This window comes from Cotesia glomerata, linkage group LG8, assembly GCF_020080835.1.
Source record: "Cotesia glomerata isolate CgM1 linkage group LG8, MPM_Cglom_v2.3, whole genome shotgun sequence".
Classification (NCBI taxonomy): Eukaryota; Metazoa; Arthropoda; class Insecta; order Hymenoptera; family Braconidae; genus Cotesia; species Cotesia glomerata.
Genome location: NC_058165.1, coordinates 20246117 through 20267241, shown reverse-complemented (window position 1 = coordinate 20267241; position 21125 = coordinate 20246117). Strand labels below are relative to the sequence as shown.

General features: G+C 28.5%; 1 long non-coding RNA gene across 1 annotated transcript; it reads left to right on the top strand.

Moving 5' to 3' along the window:
- Positions 1-2311: 2311 nt before the first annotated feature.
- Positions 2312-18679, top strand: LOC123270777. The gene is made up of 3 exons (XR_006510697.1): positions 2312-2322; positions 17295-17303; positions 18409-18679. It is a non-coding gene; the product is annotated as an uncharacterized LOC123270777 (long non-coding RNA).
- Positions 18680-21125: the final 2446 nt, after the last annotated feature.

The window sequence follows — 21125 nt, the reverse complement described above, 5'->3', positions numbered from 1 at the left end:
AAAAATTTTTTTCAAATGTGGTTTTTTTGGAATAACTTTTAAACGGCTTAATGGTTCAATTCCAAAAACTAATCAGCTCTTAACCTCAAGAAACCACGTCGATTGCCACCAGTCCGGTCAAAATCGGTTGATTCGTTCGAGAGATATCGTGAACGAAAGAAAACCGAAAAAAGTGTTTTTTCGGAATAACTCCGATATTCCTAGCGCGATCAATTCAAAATTTGAGATTTTTTATAAAGCTTGAAAAACTGCATCGAATGCTGCTATAACCTCGTGAAAATCGGTTTATTCATTCAAAAGTTATTGCGGTTTAAAAATTCAAAAAATAGTGTCATCAAATCTCTATCAGACTTTTGAGCTCGAAGAGCTCAAAAGCATAGGAATGCAATTTCTTTAAGCTCAGAGAGCTCAAAATAACATAAATTGTATTTTTGAGCTCGAAGAGCTCAAAAACGTCATTGGCGCAATTTTAAGAGCCAATTTTAAGTATGGAATTAGTATGGAATTAGCGGGAAGTTACAGGGATGGCCTTCAGGGTCAACCGTTTTCCTAATTTTTAACTTCCCGCTAAGAAAATCGAAGATTTTCAAAAATCGGGAAGTTATTGTTTTCACCCCGTTTTGCAAAAATCGAGTTTTCATCAGATCTCGACGTTTGAAGGTCACAGGAAGCTTCCCTGACTATGCCCGCGAGGTTGTCACGGTGTATGTGTGTGTGTGTGTGTGTGTGTGTGTGTGTGTGTGTGTGTGTGTGTGAAAGTATGTGAACCGCTTATAACTTTTGAACGGCTTGACCGATTTCATTGCGGTTGATGCCATTCGAAAGGGCTTGACTAAACTTAGATTTTGAAAACTATTTGGACAGATTCAAATCCATAGATTTTGAGAAATCTTAAAAAAACTGAAAAAAAAATTTTTTTCAAATGTGGTTTTTTTGGAATAACTTTTAAACGGCTTAAAGGTTCAATTCCAAAAACTAATCAGCTCTTAACCTCAAAAAACCACGTCGATCGCCACCAGTCCGGTCATAATCGGTTGATTCGTTCGAGAGATATCGTAGACGAAAGAAAACCGAAAAAAGTGTTTTTTCGGAATAACTCCAAAATTCCTAGCGCGATCAATTTAAAATTTGAGATTCTTTGTGAGGCTTAAAAAACTTCGTCGAATGCTCCTAACCGCGTAAAAATCGGTTTATTCATTCAAAAGTTATTGCGGTTTAAAAATTCAAAAAATAGTGTCTTATCAAATCTCTATCAGACTTTTGAGCTCGAAGAGCTTTAAAGCATAGGAAAGCAATCTCTTTGAGCTTGGAGAGCTCAAAATAACCCATAAATTGTATTTTTGAGCTCGAAGAGCTCAAAAACGTCATTGGTGCAATTTTAAGCGCCTAAGTATGGAATTAGCGGGAAGTTGCAGGGATGGCCTTCAGGGTCAACCGTTTTCCTAATTTTTTTTTTTAAAACTTGGCGTTGAAACTTGTTTTAGACAAATAAAAATTAAAATATAAGGTAAAAGCCCCAATAGATGATCACGTACCAGTATATGATCACTCCATGTATTTGTATATCTATATTCACAAATATAGGTATACAAATACATGGAGTGATCATATACTGGTACATGATCATCTATTGGGGCTTTTACCTTATTCAATCCGAATTTAATCCCGATTTTTCGTGTATTACACTGCGCTACAACTGCTTTTAGTTCATTTAGAAATGTATCCACGCTAACGCAAATTTTTAATTTTTCAAATATTTTTTACTAGCTTAGGATGGTAATTACTACAATTAAGATGGTTTACATAATTATTTAAATAATATTTACTACTATTGAATTCAGTTAATAGATTTTACCATAACTAGATAGTAAACTCTACTATAAAATTTTCTCCGTGTAGGTTAAGAATTATTTAAAAGTAAATTTTTTTTTTCAGTGTAACAGCCAAAAGAATTTTCGGTAATTATTTACAAGTAAATTCAAACCCATTTTGTCCTATGTTTGGCCATAGAAAATTTTTTTTTAAACTCTTCGTTTTTTTATGTATTTTTAAAAGAAAAAAAAAAGATATATCAAGAACATGAAAAAAAGATAGAATAGAAATTTTATCCAAAAACATAAAAGCCAATATTTTTTCCAACTTTTAAAGACGAAAAAGCTATCGAAATCTTCATTTTTTTTTTTTCGACCGTTGCTATGGTAACCGTTGCTAAAGTGGTCACCATAACAACGAAAAGCGACAACAATGAAAACGTCACATCAACTTTTGAATAAAGCATTCCAAATTTTCGAATGAAAATATTGTACAATTATGTATTTATAAGTTTATAAATTATGAACTTTTGAATACAAAATTAAAAATTCATTCTACGCGCCTTTTTAATCTATCAAAGGCGCTGAATGTCTCATCTTAAGTACTTCCATCTTACATTAACGTCCTAACCTATTAAGTCCCAAATAAAACCCTTACCGTGTTTGACGGCCATAAAACGACAACTTTGTAACAAAACGGCCCATTAAAATATCCTTTCAAATGCAATGGCTCACCAAATAATACAATACTTAGCAGAACTATCGTTAACTGTACCAACTAACATAAATCTCCATGAATGCTCTTCGCACTATATAGACGCCATTAAATATGTCCATCTTGCCTTAAAATAAGGCTCTAACCGTCGGCCATTAAAAATCTAAAATAATATAAGAGTACTAAGTAACAAATCGTTACCACTTTGCACTTTATATCCGGTATTAAAAAATCTTTTATTGCATTTTGTATTTATATTTTACAAAAGGATGCTTTATATTTATTTTTTCTGAATTGTTAATATTTTATTATCCATTACAAAGTATTACTTTGTCGTTTATTACGTATAGGGCCAAAAGATTCTTCACATAATCTCAAAAGAATTTAATTTAATAAAATTATTTGAATAAATAAAATTATTTTAACGATCGGATTAATTTTGTTCAACACAAATATTTTATTACAGTCGAGATTGTAAAACAAATTATTATTATTATTAATCTTTAAGAAATTACTCACATCTGTCGGCTTAATATTTTATTGCGAAAAAATTTTATAGATCAAGTTTCAAGTTAATTACTTTAGAAATGCGCTTTATGAATTTGTCGTAATTATTAATATTATTTTTATTTATTTACTAACTGATTTTATTAAGAAGATCAACTCGTGAGAAATTATATTTTTTTTATTTATTCTCAGAGAAAGTTGGTCAGCTTTTATGAAAACCAGCGAGCCAAGTTGAACCCCTTGTATAAAGGTTTGAAATAAAAAGATTACGATTCGGATCTTTTGTTCGGTTGTAAGAATTCTGGAAACCTAGATTTTTTATTTTACTTTTTTGTTAGTTTCGATGTATTGCTCCCCTTTCGATTGACAAAGTGGGTGATGTAAAAAATTTTATTCTACTTTCTACAAAGAAAGGATTGAGTTTTGTATAAAATACGCTTTATTGATAGAAAAATTCTGAGTAAAGGAAAGGATGTTGTTTTTTTGGTTGAAATTTTTTAAATGAGGTATTTTTGAAGATTTAAAATTTTTATTTTGGATGAAATTGTTAAGTTAGGTCTATCGCTATTTTTTTTCAATGTTAAATAAATTAAAAAAATTTTTTATAATAACCCGTACAAAAAAAATTTTGGTTCCTGATGAATTTCCGGATGAACTTCAGATTGTGAAACAACTATGAATTTCATAATGAATTTCATCAAGAATTCCAGCTGATTTTCATGATGAATTTCGAATTATTGTTTTGAATATTGTGTTCTTTTACTCCAAAAAATTTATTCAGATAGAAGTTTAAGATTCGTAAATGATGAGTTAGTGTAAGTTACACTAAAAATTCCAATATAATTGTCTCCAAATATTTTTTTATAGATTAAAAAAATTAAGTTTTATATGCAATTTGTTTCAAATTCATCATGAAATTCAGCTGGAATTCCCGATGAAATTCATATTTGTTTCACAATCTGAAGTTCATCCGGAAATTCATCAGGAACCAAAATTTTTTTTGTACGGGAAAAAATTGATAATAAATAATTTAGTGTTTAGAAAATTTAGAAATTTTAATGTATCGTCATTTTTTATCAATGCAAAAATTTTTCGTCAATATTTTATAACATAAGAAATGATAAATTAATTTTTTCCAAAATTTTTAATAATAAATAGTCCATTTTTTTTAGTAATATTCTTTGATATTACTGTATCGTAAATTTTTATCAATGCAAAATATTTTTTAAAAGTTTTGATAAAAAATTAATAAAAATAAAAAGTTTAATAATTTTACTGTATCGTCATTTTTTATCAGTGTAAAATATATGAAAAAAATTTTTTATAACATCAAAAATTAATACAAAATTGATAATATTAAATAGTTAAGCATTTTGCAAAGTTTAGTAATTTTATTGTATCGTCATTTTTTACTATACTGTAAAAAAAAACCGGTGTGAGTCCATGCGGTGTACGGTGTTAAAAATTCCGGTGTTAAATTCAACACAGAAATCGGTGTAGCAGTAACACCGGTCGCGGTGTAAATATTTTTTTTCGGTGTTAAATCGGTGTTATAAATTTTCCGGTTTTGATAATATTTTACCTAACACAATTTTTATAATTAAACTTTTTATGTTTAATAATTAAAGATAAATAATAAAAAAAAAGTTAATATTTAATTTAGAAAGTTTAAAATAATAAAATATAGGTAGATAAAAGTTTTTGATTAAAATAAATACACTGTAAAAATTTCGATGTAAAAATGGACCCAGAGTATTTTACACGGCCGTGTAGTGTGAAATAATGGTGTGAAATTCTCTTGGTGTAAATTTTCGATCCGTGTTACTTTAACACCATTATTAAAGGACAATTTTAGGACATCATATAGATAATTGGAAACTCTAAAATAGTGGATTTTAATAATTATTTCATAATTTTTAAGTATTTTTTTTAAGATTTTCGGAATACTTCTAAGATAATTTTAGAATCAATGCAATTTATTTGAAGCAATTTAGTTGGAATTTTGTTATTAAATCTTATGTGGAACCTTTTTGAATAATCTTAAAACATTTTTTAACTATTTGAGCACAAATTTTGAATACATTTGAGACATTTTTCGGATATTTTTGAGACAATTTTGGAACATTTTTGGACAGTTTTAGAATGTTTTTACAACAAATTTGAAACATTTTTAGAACAATTTTACGACAATTTTGAACGTTTTTTAAATGATTTTCATATAGATAATTTATTTTTGCACAGCTGAAGATTTGTCATGTTTAAAACATCCATTATATTATGAGAAACATCATGGTTACGATAAAAATAATTATTATATTGTTCCTAAACATTTAATATTGTAAATACTATTTAACTTGTTGTATAACATTCATTAAATCGATTTCTGAGTAATTTTATAAATTGAAAATTCTTAAATAAATCCCGAGTAAAAATGAAATTATTATTTTTTACGGAAAACTAATAAATTTCGTTCGACCGCCGCACCACCGCTGCACCACCGCTGCACCACCGCCGCACCATACCGCCGCACCACCGCTGCACGACCGCCGTTTGGCGGACTATTACGCCGCACGCTAAAAATTTACTCCCCCTAGCATCGCCGCACTACCGCTGCACCACCGCCGCACCAATGCTAAATCATACCTACAATTTCACAAAAAATGGTATCATAATTAATTTATCACGCAATAATTAATTAATAAATAATGCGACTAGAAATCTTTATGTAAGACCTATTGATCAACCTCCTTTTAATCGAATGCCTAATATTAAAAAAAAAATTTTTTAAATCAGGCCAAAAGCACCGCGAAATTATTGATTTTTAGTCGTATTGTTGATGTAGATTTTAATTTCGTCCTCGGGTTGCACAGAAGCGGTACGCCTATTGAAAGTACTCTGAAAGAATTTTAAAAATTGAACTGTGATGGGATTCGAACCTGGATCGTCTGCATGGAAGTCTCGAACATTGCCAACTGCACTGCAAGCCATACTTAACTTAAAAAATTTAGTTAAGCTATTTGAATGATCATCGAATATATTATTTCAATGTATATACCATCAAACAGTGGTATGGTGCGGCGGTGGTGCAGCGGTGGTGCGGCGGTATAACGATATTTATTATTTTTCGTCAAAATTAATAATTTTATTTTTACCCGGGCGCGTCACAGCTGTGGTGCGGCGGTGGTGCAGCGGTGGTGCGGCGAATAGAAATTTATTTACTTGTCACGGCGCTGGTGCGGCGGTAGTGCGGCGAATAGATAAAATCTTTACTTGTCACGGCGGTGGTGCGGCGGTGATACGGCACTTATAAAATAACCAAAATTGTCACGGCTGTAGTGCAGCGGTGGTGCGGCGCTTAAAAAGCCGTGCAGCGGTGGTGCGGCGGAATTCTGTTTTTACTCGGGATGTTACTTGTCTCATTTTGATAAATATTGAATATTAATTGTGTTTTATGGATCATGTAATATTCTTACTCCGATACGGTGTAAATTAATTCTACTGTTACACCGGTATTACACCGGTTACACCGATATTACACCGGATTTTTAACACCGCAAAAGAGCACCGCTACACCGGTGTTAATACACAGGTGTTACATAGCGGTGTTAAAATGAGTTCATTTTAACACCGCTTTTTTTACAGTGTAATGTAAAAAATTTTATTCAATAAGTTACAACACAAAAAATAAAAAAAAATTTTTACTATAATTTATATTAAAAAACAATTCAATAATTAGTGACATTCATTAAAATTACAGTATTTTCATTTATTATAAATGCATTCAAAGATAAAAAATTAACGCTAATTTTATTTGAAATTTTTTATTGTAAATTTTCTATAAATAAATAGTAAGATTTATTGTTATAAATGTTTCGTCACTTTTTATCAATGAAAAAATTGGTCGTCAATATTTTATAATATAAAAAATAAAAATAAATTTTTGCTACGATTTTTAATAATAAATAGTGCATTATTTAGTAATATTAATTGATATTACTGTTATATTACTGTTATCGTCCCTTTTTATCAATTCAAAATATTAAAAAAACATTTTTATAACACAAATGAATACAAAATTGATAATAATAAATAGTTTGGCATTTAGCAAAATTTAGTAATTTGATTGTATCGTCACTTTTATCAATGTAAAAAAAATTCTCCAATAATTTATAACACAAAAATAAAAAGAAATTGTATTTTTTCCAAGGAATTTTTCCAAGTAATAAACACAAATATTTGGTATAACTTTTAATAATCTATAAGTTAAGTCATCAATAAAATAATTTAATCTTTTATTGCATCGTCACTTTTATTCATATATCATCATTATTATTATCTCGTCAATTTTTATCAATGTAAAATATAATTTTTCTTTCTTACTAAATTAGAAAAACGGTAGACCCTGAAGGCCATCCGTGCAACTTCCCGCTAATTCGTATTACTCTTCGAGCTTAAAAGTCTGATAGAAGTATCATAGAACAATATTTTTAACTTCCCGCTAAGAAAATCGAAGATTTTCAAAAATCGGGAAGTTATTGTTTTCACCCCGTTTTGCAAAAATCGAGTTTTCATCAGATCTCGACGTTTGAAGGTCACAGGAAGCTTCCCTGACTATCCCCGCGAGGTTGTCACGGTGTCTGTATGTATGTGTATGTATGTGTGAAAGTATGTGAACCGCTTATAACTTTCCGAACGACTTGACCGATTTCATCACGTTTGGTGCCATTCGAAAGGACTTGACCAAACTTAGATTTTAAAAACTATTTGGACCGATTCAGATCAATAGATTTTGAGAAATCTTAAAAAAACTGAAAAAAAAATTTTTTTCAAATGTGGTTTTATTGGAATTACTTTCAAACGGCTTAAAGGTTTAATTCCAAAAACAAATCAGCTTTTAACCTCGAGAAACCACGTCGATCGCCACCAGTCCGGTCGGATTCGGTCAATTCGTTCGAGAGATATCGTGAACGAAAGAAAACCGAAAAAAGTGTTTTTTCCGAATAACTCCAAAATTCCTAGCGCGATCAATTCAAAATTTGAGATTCTTTGTAAGGCTTAAAAAACTGCGTTGAATGCTTCTAACCGCGTAAAATCGGTTTATTCATTCAAAAGTTATTGCGGTTTAAAAATTCAAAAAATAGTGTCTTATCAAATCTCTATCAGACTTTTGAGCTCGAAGAGCTTTAAAGCATAGGAAAGCAATCTCTTTGAGCTCGGAGAGCTCAAAATAACCCATAAATTGTATTTTTAACCTCGAAGAGCTCAAAAACGTCATTGGTGTAATTTTAAGCGCCTAAGTATGGAATTAGCGGGAAGTTGCAGGGATGGCCTTCAGGGTCAACCGTTTTTCTAATTTTTTAAATTTTCAAACCGCACTAACTTTTGAATGAATCAACCGATTTTCACGCGGTTGGTAGTATTTGACGCAATTTTTTTAGTTTCATGAAGAATCTAAGTTTGAATTGATAAAACTAGGAAATTTGGAGTAATTCCAAAAAAACACTTTTTTTGGTTTTCTTTCATTCATGATATTTCTTGAACGAATTGACCAATTTTGACCGGCTTGACGGCGATCGACGTAATTTTTCATGCTAATAGCTGATTAGTTTTTGAATAAAATCGATCAGTGCAGTCGTTTAAAAGTTATTCCAAAAAAATGTCGGAGTCCCATAATAAAATTGAGATGAAATGTATGTGAAACCAATCTATTCGTGATGTGATTGGTTGAAAATATTTATTCTCATTCTGATTGGTTGAAAGTGAATATAATATACATAAACGACACATAAATATATCATGACAATGAATATGAGGCGCGCGCTTGCGCGCAAATTCAATTCTAGTTATGTTAAAAAACACTTGTTTCCAAATATTTTATCGAGGATATCTCTCGAACCAATCAACCGATTTCCACGTTTTTGGCGGCAATCGACGCGGTTCTTTAAGCTCTGAAATTATTCTATATCATCAAAAACGATCCGAGAAGAAATGACGAAGTTATGTCAAAAAAACACTTTTTTCGGTTTTCTTTCGTTCACGATATCTTTCGAACGAATCAACCGATTTTGACCGGATTAGCGACGATCGGCGTGGTTTTTCAAGCTTGAGGGCGGATAAGTTTTTGAAGTTGATCGATAGAGCCGTTTAAAAGATATTCCAAAAAAACCACTTTCAAAAATGATTTTTTTCTTATTTTTTTGACAATTTTCAAAATTTCTCAAAATCTATCGGTCCGAATCGGTTCAAATTTTCAGGAAATCTAAGTTTGAGGGAACTCTTTAGAACGCCGTTTAGTACGTTCCGATCGGTTCAGTCGTTCAAAAGTTATAAGCGAGTCACATAGTCACACACACACACACACACACACACACACACACACAGACATAGTGGCAACCTCGCGGGGATAGTCAGAGAAGCTTCCTGTGACCTTCAAACGTCGAGATCTGATGAAAACTCGATTTTTGTAAAACAGGGTGAAAAAAATAACTTCCCGATTTTCTTAGCGGGAAGTTAAAAATTTACACAATTTTTTATCATAAATTTTTAAAAAAAATTTTTTAATGTTGTATCGTCACTCATTATTCAATCATTAGCAAAAATATTTTAATAAATCAGAAATATTTAAAAATTTTTTAAGGATAAAAAAAAATTGTTTCATTCAAGATTATTTACAATTATGATTACGTGTGTCTCGTTACTTTTTGTCAATATGCAGAATTTTTTTTTGCTTAATTTAAAAAATTATTTGATGACTAAAAACTTACTTTGACATTTTAAATATAAGAATTTCGCTGATAAATCTTAAAATTTTTGATGATTTTACTGAAAAGAAAAAAAACTTTTACTTTTTACTTTTCTAAAAAATATAAAAACGCAGCTGTTATTTATAAAAAAAAAAAAAGAAAAAAATTAATACAGATAAATGATTTCATTTTCTGGCCAATAAATAAACCCGTTTGCAGTACATTGTATCCTTACATGATACTCCCACGCAATTCACCACTAAGAAAAGTTCAAAATAAAACCCGAGCGGTGAATCGCGTGAATCTACCCCAATTCTCCACAATGAGACTTTTCTCAAGACCCCAAAGCCCCAGATATAAAATCATAGAGCACAAAGGTTCTTTATGTTCTTACTCCCCCCCCCCCCCTATCTCCTTCGCCGGCGTCTTAACCCGTCGCCATTCATCTCAACTAAAAAACGTCTTATTTTTTTACTAAATCCTGGAATTCGATCACAATATCAATCCTTTCTTCAATAAAAACTCAAGACCTTCTATTTCTCATAAAGAGAATTTTTTTCCACAATCTTTCAAGTAAATCATACAAAGAATAATAATAATAAATTTATAAGTTGATCGTTGTCCAAGTCGGTAAAAAATTTAGTCTTTGTTTTTAAAAGTTTCTTATAATTTTTTATTTTTGATATTTTCACCACATTGAGCAATTTAAACTTTTGAAAACTCTAAATTGGGGCATTTCATAGTGATTGGAGGGACATTTGACTCTGGAATTCCATAAATTATATATAATTATGTGACTGAAACTTATACTATATACGGAGAGAAATTTATAGGAACCTTTTCAAAAATTATGGGAATGGTTCCTATAATAACATGATCGTTATAGGTATCAATCCTATCCTCATTATGGGAACCATACCCATAATTTATTGGAAACATCCCGTGTAAAAAAAAATTGTCCCAAAATTGTCCCAAGCGTGGGATATCCAAACGTGACACAATTTGGGACATTTTTGGGACAATTTTGGGACATATTAAAAAAAATTAAAAATTTTAAAATAGTGCGTTTAAGTAATTTTTCGTCGATTTTAGGTATTTTTTTGAAGATTTTCAGAAGATTTCACAATTTCATGACAATTTTACTACAATTTTAAACGGTTTTTAAATGATTTTGAAGAAGATAATTTATTTTTGCACAGCTGTAGATTTGTCTAGAAATTAATGGATGAAACATTTATTGAACATTTTTGGGACAATTTTAGGACATTTTTGGGACAATTTTAGGACATTTTTGGGCCAATTTTAAGGACATTTTTGGAACATTTTTTTAATATTTTTAGGACAATTTTGAACGTTTTTCAAATAAAAAAAAAAAAAATTTATTTTTGCACGGTTGTAGATTTGTCCTAAAATTAATAGATGAAAAATTTTAGGACATTTTTGGGACAATTCTGTAATGTTTCTACAACAGACTTTGAACATTTTTAGAACTATTTCACGACACTTTTGAAAAAATATTTTAAAAAATATTTAAAAATGTTCCGAAAATTGTCCTAAATTTGTCCCAAAAATGTCCTAAAATTGTTCCAAAAATGTCCTAAAATGTCCTAAAGTTGTCCCAAAAATGTCCTAAAATTTTTTATCTATTAATTTTAGTACAAATCTACAAGCGTGCAAAAATAAATTATCTTTCTTGAAATCGGTCAAAAGTGTCGTGAAATAGTTCTAAAAATGTTCAAAGTTTGTTGTAGAAACATTACAGAACTGTCCCAAAAATGTCATAAAAATGTCCCAAAGTTGTCCGAAAAATGTCCTAAAGTTGTCCCAAAAATGTCCTCAAGTTGTCCCAAAAATGTCCTAAAATTTTTCATCTATTAATTTTAGGACAAATCTACAACCGTGCAAAAATAAATTGTTTTTTTTTTTAATTATTTGAAAAACGTTCAAAATTGTCCTAAAAATATTAAAAAAATGTTCCGAAAATGTCCTAAAATTGTCCCAAAAATGTTCAATAAATGTTTCATCCATTAATTTCTAGACAAATCTACAGCTGTGCAAAAATAAATTATCTTCTTCAAAATCATTTAAAAACCATTTAAAATTGTAGTAAAATTGTCATGAAATTGTAAAGTCTTCTGAAAATCTTCAAAGAAATACCTAAAATCGACGAAAAATTACTTAAACGCACTATTTTTAAATTTTTAATTTTTTTTTGAGATGTCCCAAAATTGTCCCAAATTGTGTCACGTTTGAATGTCCCACGCTTGGGACATTTTTGGGACAATTTTTTTTTACACGGGATTCCTATACAATAATGGAATGATTCCTATAATATTATAGGAATGGCTCCTATAATATTATAGGAATGGTTCCTATAATATTATATGAATGGTTCCTATGATATTATGGGAATGACGCACATAATAATAGAAAAATGTTTATGTTCATAATAATGGAGCAATCACATAAAAAATATAAAGTAATTATTTTTTATTTTTTTGCTAATAAATTTTTTTTTGTAAATAAAAATTAATCTATCACTAGAATGAAAAAATTTCTTTTTTATAATTTTTATTTACGTGTTTACTTAATCTTAAATTGTTTATTCCAACTTAGTTATTATTGTGTTAGATAATATTGAAAAATATTGTAGCAATTCTAAAATAAAGTTTGGAAAATCCAAAAGTGCACGACTCATAATGCTCATTTAATTATGAAATATAAAAAAAAAAAAAAAAAACTTAAGTCGTTCAAAATTAATTGCCGAAAAAACAGCTGTAGTAGGAAGGTACTGCATAAGCGCCCCTGTGGAATAAAGTGTACATAATATCTATAGATATAGATATATCACCATCCATGTTAATTTTACATGGATATATATAGATATACAGTCTTGTAGTTTTCGTTTTTTATTAATTGTAATTAAACGACACTGAATTAATTAACCATTCGCATTCAGTGACCTACAATCGTCGATTAGAATTTAAAAAAAAAAATTTAACTCAAATAATTGATTTTTTCACAAGTTACAGTGTTTCCGGGGTTTCATACATGACGGACAGGAAAATTTTTTGACCTATTTTGATGTTTTTTTCCGTTTCTATTGCAGTAAATCAATTTTTAGAAAGTACGGAATTAATCTCCATTAAATTATCTCGACATTAGTATGCAAAATATCTTGATTCCGTGAACTAACAAGGCTATAATACTAAAAATAGTTGCTAAAATGAGGCGAAAAAAATTTTTCGATCGTAAAGCACTCTCTGATGCTTCGCATCATGAGTCGTGCAATTTCTCTAATAAAAAGGATATTTTTTCACTACACAATTAGAGGAGCAAGGTAGGTATAGAAATTCATTGTTTATTTTTACAATTTCATTTTATTTTTAAAACAAATTATTTATTTACAATATTTATTTACTAGAACTAGACAATTAACGTTACCTAAAATTAAAAAAAATATAAGTTACAAAAATGCATACTATATAGCGATTAAATACTACAATCTCTTACCAAACAATCTGAAAATGTTAAATCAACAGCCTAAAACTATTAAAAAAAAACTCAGGCGCTGGATATCTGTAAATATATCTTAGACGTTTCCAACTGTAATAGCTCAGTTAATATTTATGAACTTATTCATCATGATAACGTAAACTCTTGTTATATGCAATTTCTATGTATATGTTTATTATGTTTATTATTGTAAAATGATTATATGCGATTTTTTGTATTCCAATCTATGTACAGGTGTTACCCTCACCTCTATAGAATGTATTTGGAATTAAAAAAAATAAAAAAAAAAAAAAATAAATATATACATTGAATATTTATTAAATCCACCTTTTGAGTATGTAACTTTTATTATTTATATGAACAATATTACTTATTTTACATATTGCAAATGATGTTATTGGGAAGCAAGTAAAATTATCGGAATTACTAATAATTTCAAATGCTTCAAAGTGGTCATTGTAGTCACAAATAACTTGCGTTGTAATGATAAATATCTCAATATTATTAGGCATCATCACTATAATATTATGGGAATGGTTCCCATAATATTATAGGAATGGTTCCTATAATATTATAGAAACTATTCCTAGATATTATTGGAACCATTCCTATATATTATGGGAATCATGCCGATATTACAGTTATAATTATAGGTATCGTTCCTATAATTATAGGAACCATTCTCATAATTATAGTAACATTTCCCAAAAATTATGGGTACAATTCCCATAATTTAAGTAATCGCTCCTAAAATGGTATAGGAAAACATTTCATTAAAATTATAGGAATGATTTCTATATTTTTCTCTCCGTGTAGTAAAATTTATCTTATAATATAGAAGAATAACTAATTAACAACATCCCTTTGTCAAAAACCTCCATTACTTTTTAAATTTCTCGTAATTATCATTTGATTGAGTGTAACTGATGAGACTAAGAAAAATCCTTCTCTCTTACCAAAGGTATACTTAAAGTCCAATTTCAGTTGGACCACTAAACTTTTAAAAAATACTTCCCTCTCAATGCAAAATTTATCCTACAAACATTCAATATTATAAAGAATTAGACTGATTACCTACGTAGAAACAATTAAAAAAATTTGTTTTTATTGTGACTGGTGGGACAGGCATTTGTGACTGGTGGGACAAGTACAAAATGTCTACATCAAGTTGTTTATTAAAAAGACTTTTATATTATTTCAACCTTAGAAACATTATTGTTTATATATTTAACTATAAATTATTTAGGATAATTAAAAAAAAACTAATTAAAAAACACAAATAAAGGATTTAGCATGCTGACAACACGATCTTGATAAACTTAGGTGTTAATTAATAACAAACATAAAAAAATTTGTTCTTAAAACTATAATAATAAATATGTTAGTTAATAACAAAGATAAAATGAATTTGTTGTTCCCAGTCAGCATCCAAGTCAGAAAGATTTCAGTATGAAGTCTTTTAAAAAACTTCTTATAGAAGTCCTAATGTGACGTCTTAAGGAGCTCTTTTTTACGAGGTCAGAACTAAGAGCTCTTAATGAACTCATAAGTTTGGAGTCAATTTTCTGACATCTAACTGAGTCCCTTTTTTGGACTTCGTTTTGAGTTGCGTATAATGAGCTTATAGACATTATAAACAAAAACACAAATTTCTTTTTAATATAAAGCTGTCAAAATCTTATTCATTTTTCATTTATTACTTTCCTGATTGAGAAATTAAATTGAAAATGATTAAAAATAATTCGAATTAAATGATTTTAAACAATTTGAATAGATTAATATATAGATATACACTTGGTATAGGTTAACTCATTTCTCTTAATCCAGGTTAATTAAATTTTTCAAAAATTTTAAATTATATTATGAAGTAATAGGCAATAATGTTAAAATCTTCGTAATCAAACTAATTTAGATAAAATAATAAAATTGGATTCTAATCTGAAAAAATTATGTGAACTTTCTACATTTAAGGAGTACTTTGCATGTATCAATTTTAAACATTTTATTCGAATTTAACGATATCTTATAACTATATACTTATTAATTATTGTTGAATTTTTAATATTCATTAATTTATCTATTAGATTTTATATTGTGAAAAAGTAAACTAAATTTATATAGACTATTTAAAAAAATATTACAGGTAGACTTTTGAATATTTTTTAGTATATAAATATTCGTAAAAGTTACTTTTTCTCTATCGATACACAGTATCAAATAGAATAAATAATATAGACAATGATCGCAACATTTCATCACTATATAAACTTAGCTTATAAGAATAATGAGATGTTTAGAGACATATAGTTTTAACAGCGTAGGGTGTTAGGTATCGATCTAGCACGCGCGCGACTCGGGTTCGAATCTTAGTTACGGCAATTGCGATTTTCACTTTCTCTCTTTAAACCGACAATATTAGGTCTAACTAAAATAATAAACATTCGAAATCAGCATCGGTGCTTCATGAAACTCTGAATTATTTTTCATAATTTACTTTTATTATTATTATTATTATTGATATAATTTTTGTTGTGTTCTTACTATTGTTATCATTATAATAGCGTATAGAGATAAAAAATCATTCATTTGTGCGAGTTCAGAAAAAAGAGCTCTTTAAGAGCTCGTTTTGATGAGTTCTTAAAGTCTACAATAAGCGGCGCATTCGATCTCTTCAGAAGGTCTTAAAGACGTCTTTTAGACGTAGACTCTGACGTCCAAATCAGAAATCTGAGCTCATTCGGAATAACAATACGTCATTTTGCTATCTGGGTTGAAACTATTAAAACAACATTTGACCCGGATACAAGTTAGTACGGCTGAAAAGTTACTAGGAGAGAAAAATCGATTTTCTTATTGATTAAAAAAAATTTTCTTTACAAATTAGTAAAATATAAACTTTTAATATTAAATTAGGACTAAATTAGAATAAATTAGAGAAATTTTTTAATTTCAGTCATTTTCCTAAGTTTTCTTATTTATTAATAATAAATTTAGCAAAATATAAATAATAATAATAATAATAAAAATTTTTTCCCTCAATCTTGAAAGTAAATCATCGATTTTTTTCACAAATAAATAAATTCCGTTGCGTAAATGCAGTCAGCGTTTCGTTCAGTTTCATTCCCTTTGTCTCTACCTAGAAAATGAATAAAAGATGCAGTACCATACACACAACATAGTCTTATTTTATTTTATTCATTTTATTTATTTTACTCAAGAATCGACATCAGTATTACTCATCAGTGTGTACAATACAGAATTTGCTTTAACGTATTACGAGATGTTTGTAAAAAATTCATGAATGAGACAAAACGCACAAATAAAAATAAAAATAGAAATAAACTCTGACTATCTATATATCTATATATTGTATATATTGAAGGACATTTTAGTATTTAAATAAATAAAACCGACTAGAATTTTAAAAATTTTAATCTACTGATTTTTACGCTCGTCATTCTCATCCGCGACGGAAATTTGTGGAACTGAAATTATTATTATTATTATTAAAAAAAAATTAACTAAAAACACTCTTAATTGATATCTCAACAATAAAATATACAAAAAATTTTTTTTCTAATTTTTTTATGGATATTTATTATTATTAATGTTTTATTAAAAAAATTTTTATTTATCTTGAAATCTTTTTTTTTTATGGAACAAAATTTTAGAGTATATATTGGTTGAGATAAAATAGGATGAAGAATAAAGGGTGAATGGAATTACAACTAAGACAAGAGAAGTATCTGTATTTCTATATAAATATATATGTATATTTAATGTATGTATTATGTACGGCTGTAAATAAAAATCTAAACGGTGAATTACGGAGTGACTGACGCTAGTTATGAAAGTCAAAGAGTTTCATTGATGTCAGCGGCTACATCAATTGCTGCTACTTGCTATTATACATATATACATATACATGAATACTGACACGTGTAAAAAGGTTAAATTTTGAGTATATATATATATATATATATAGATTTTAATATATTTCAGTACTTACTTGTGAGATACTGTTTAAGTTTCGGTAAAAGTTTTTAGCTCTTTAATGTTTTGTTTCTTGTTAGAAAAAAAATTTAGGTGTTTTTTTAACAAAAAGGATTTTTTTAGTATGTAATTATTTTTTTATTTCATTTTAAAGAGGTTACATGCTTGAGTTTTTTTAGTTTAGAGGAATTTTGGTAAGATTAGCGGCATTTTCCGAGGTCGTTAAAATAGTCTTCAACCACACATGCAAGCGAACAACAGTTCTTGTTGTATGAACACTGAAAATAATTTATTACTATTATTATTATTTATACGAACAAAAACAGTTTCACTGTAAAAAAAAGTAAGCCATTCGGCTCCGCCCGAGATGGAAGGTAGATTTCAATTTTTTGTAATTATAAATAATTATAAAAAAAATTTGTCGAATAATTATTACTTAAACTTTTATTAATGAAAGTATAGTTTCTTTTAATTATTTTCAAATCGAACCATCATATGTTTTCATATTTTTCGTTATTTTTGTAAATTACATTCACAATAAAACAAATTCTATAATTAGTACTCAGATTGAATCTTCCTGTCTTCGATATTTTTATATTAATTTCACGAAATGATTTAATTGATTAGTCTGGGGTATCCATTGACAATATACAACTTTGAAATAACTTAGAAAGATCTAGGAGTTTTTTTCTTCAAGCTTTACCATTTTTAATTCTCTGTAAAAGAAGAAAATGAAAAATAGTTGTATATTAGAGTATAATTGTGTGAATATTTATTTTTTTTTTTTCATAATAGATATTATAGTTTGCTTTTTTGATTTTTTTTTCAACTTTTAACTTTTGTTACAATTATTGAACAGTTTTACATTTTCGTTTGCTTTTTCAATTTCTTTAAAGTAAAACTTCAACAACTTTAAAGTGAAAGTTTTAAAATTGAGCTATCGTTTTTCAATCAAAAGTTGTTCAGAAGTAAAATTACAAAAATCACAATTTTTATAATTTTTGTAATTTTAATAATTTTTTTGTGGTAAATAACTTCGATAAAATAACTAATAATTAGAAGTAATTTTGTAAGCTTTTACATGAATTTATCAAAAATCAGCTATCTTTTTGCTATTATGTAGTGTTCAGTGAACAGGCCCACTTAGTGAGCACTACGTCACTGTGGGCTCCCCAAATTTACAATACGCACCTGACAAGCGCTCGTTCCCGCTAATTTTCACACGCTTGCGCCAATCGACCGCTCGATCACGCCACATGTATTGAATTTTACTATTGGCTATCGATGTCGACATCAATAGAACGAATTATTGATTGGCTATCGCTCTCGCTGGACATGCGCATTAGCCTTCTTCTCCAAGTCAACGAGGAAGAAGACGAATTATTATTATCTTTCGCTTCCACGCTTTCGTTGCAACAAGTCGCCATTAATTCCGCTTTACTTTCGCTTATTGTTAATTAACCGCATTTCGCTATTTTTATAATTTAAATTGCTTAAATTAACCGCTAATAATTCGCTTTAATTTGTTATAGGTAAATTGTGTTATCAGTGCATTTATTTCACCGCTTTTTCAGTGCCGGCAAAGTGTTCAACCACGTGTCAACCGGCTTCGCTTTTGCAACCCACGCTGTAATTACAAATCCGCTTTTATCTTAACAATCCGCTATTAAAAATATTAAATATTGAGTGTAATTAATGTAAATAAATTACTAGTGTTATTTTTGATGATAAATTACGCGTTTTAATTGAGATATCCAACCCTAAACCTGATCCCCGCTTTTCCGCTCTTTCTGTAATTATTCATGTAGTATAAAGTTATACATAAATAAAGTCACCGGAAACGTAATTTTTACTATTTTGATCATTTTGAAGAGCTACTATTTCTAAACTAAACGCAGGATTTCACTCATTTTAATGCTCATGCAAGCTAATTGTGTAAAGAATTTGCATACTAAATTTCATTAGGATCTGTTGAGAATTCTCAACAGAATAACATTCATAAGTCGGTTGCACTACACATTGACTGAAAATGGTTCAATAGAACTCTTAACTTTGATAAAATAACTAAAAATGGTCAAAATGTCAATGTTATATACGTCAAATTTAAGGTAATTTCATGAGCTTTCACATGAATTTGTCACAAATTAGGTATCTCTTTTCAATCAAAAGTTATACATCAATGAAGTCACCGAAAACGTGATTTTCACTATTTTGATAATTTTAAAGAGCTGCCATTTCTAAACTTATTGATGGATTTCACTCATCTTCGAACTCATCCACGGTTATTATCTATAGAATATGTGTAACAAATTTCATCTAGATCCGTCAAGAACTGTAGACACAATCGCGGCAACATCCTGCGTTATATTACATATATATATATACATACACATATAAATTTTTTAACTAACGTTATTTTTGAGCTTTACTCGACTAGTTAAGAGATATTACGACAAAATTCTGAGTAAATTCCAACATGAGGACCAATGCAAAAGATTGATTTCTATGAAATCTACCTAAAAATCACGCCAAGTCCACGTTCATAAGACTATTAAGAAAAAAATTTTTATTTCTTTACAAAAGATATAAAATAAAAATTAAAAATCCAAGTAACCGATATGGTTGTATATGATTTTCGGAAATTAAAAAAAATTTTGTTGTAAATTTAAAAATTAAAAGAAACAATTTTGGAACGTATTTAGTGTGCGTGGTTACGAAATATTTCACTTTTTATGAAATTCCTAAAATCTATCTACTAGGACTTTTAAAAAAAATTGAAGTACACAATGACGCACACCAAGTACGTTTCAAAATTGTTTCTTTTAATTTTTAAATTTACAACAAAATTTTTTTAATTTCCGAAAATCATATACAACCATATCGGTTACTTGATTTTTAATTTTTATTTTATATCTTTTTGTAAAGAAATAAAAATTTTTTTTCTTAATAGTCTTATGAACGTGGACTTGGCGTGATTTTTTACAGTGAAACTGTTTTTGTTCGGATTTCAGTATTTTTTGTAATTATAATCCGAACAAAAACAGTTTCACTGTAAAAAAGTCGCGCCAAGTCCACGTTCATAAGACTATTAAGAAAAAAAAATTTGTTTTTTTCTTTAAAAAAATATATAAAATAATAAAATTAAAAAATCCAAGTAACCGATATGATTGTTTATGATTTTCGGAAATTAAAAAAAATTTTGTTATAAATTTAAAAATTAAGAAAAAAAGTTTGGAACGTATTTAGTGTGCGCGGTTGCAAAATTTTAAAAAATTGAAATACACAATGACGCACACCAAGTACGTTCCAAAATTTTTTTCTTAATTTTTGAATTTATAACAAAATTTTTTTTAATTTCCGAAAATCATAAACAATCATATCGGTTACTTGGATTTTTTAATTTTATTATTTTATATATTTTTGTAAAGAAAAAAACAAATTTTTTTTTCTTAATAGTCTTATGAACGTGGACTTGGCGCGATTTTTTACAGTGAAACTGTTTTTGTTCGGATTTTAGTATTTTTTGTAATTATAATAAAAATTTACAATTGGTACCAACTTAATTAAATCTCGCGTTGGTTGCATTTTTTATAGCAAACTATCCCCTTGAAACTAGTTTATGTAAAAATAATTCCAGCGCACCCTGGCGGGCGTAGATGCAAGCTGTGAAATATCTATTTTTAATTGTAGTTTCCCATCTAATGAAGGATTACTATGCATTCTCGAATTATTTAGTCTGTGGCAGATCACTTTGCCCATCGAAAAAAAAGTCAGGTTCGAAATTTTTGCGTTGCTATAGTTTGTGCTGATTAAATTTAATAATTTCAAGTAGATTAATTG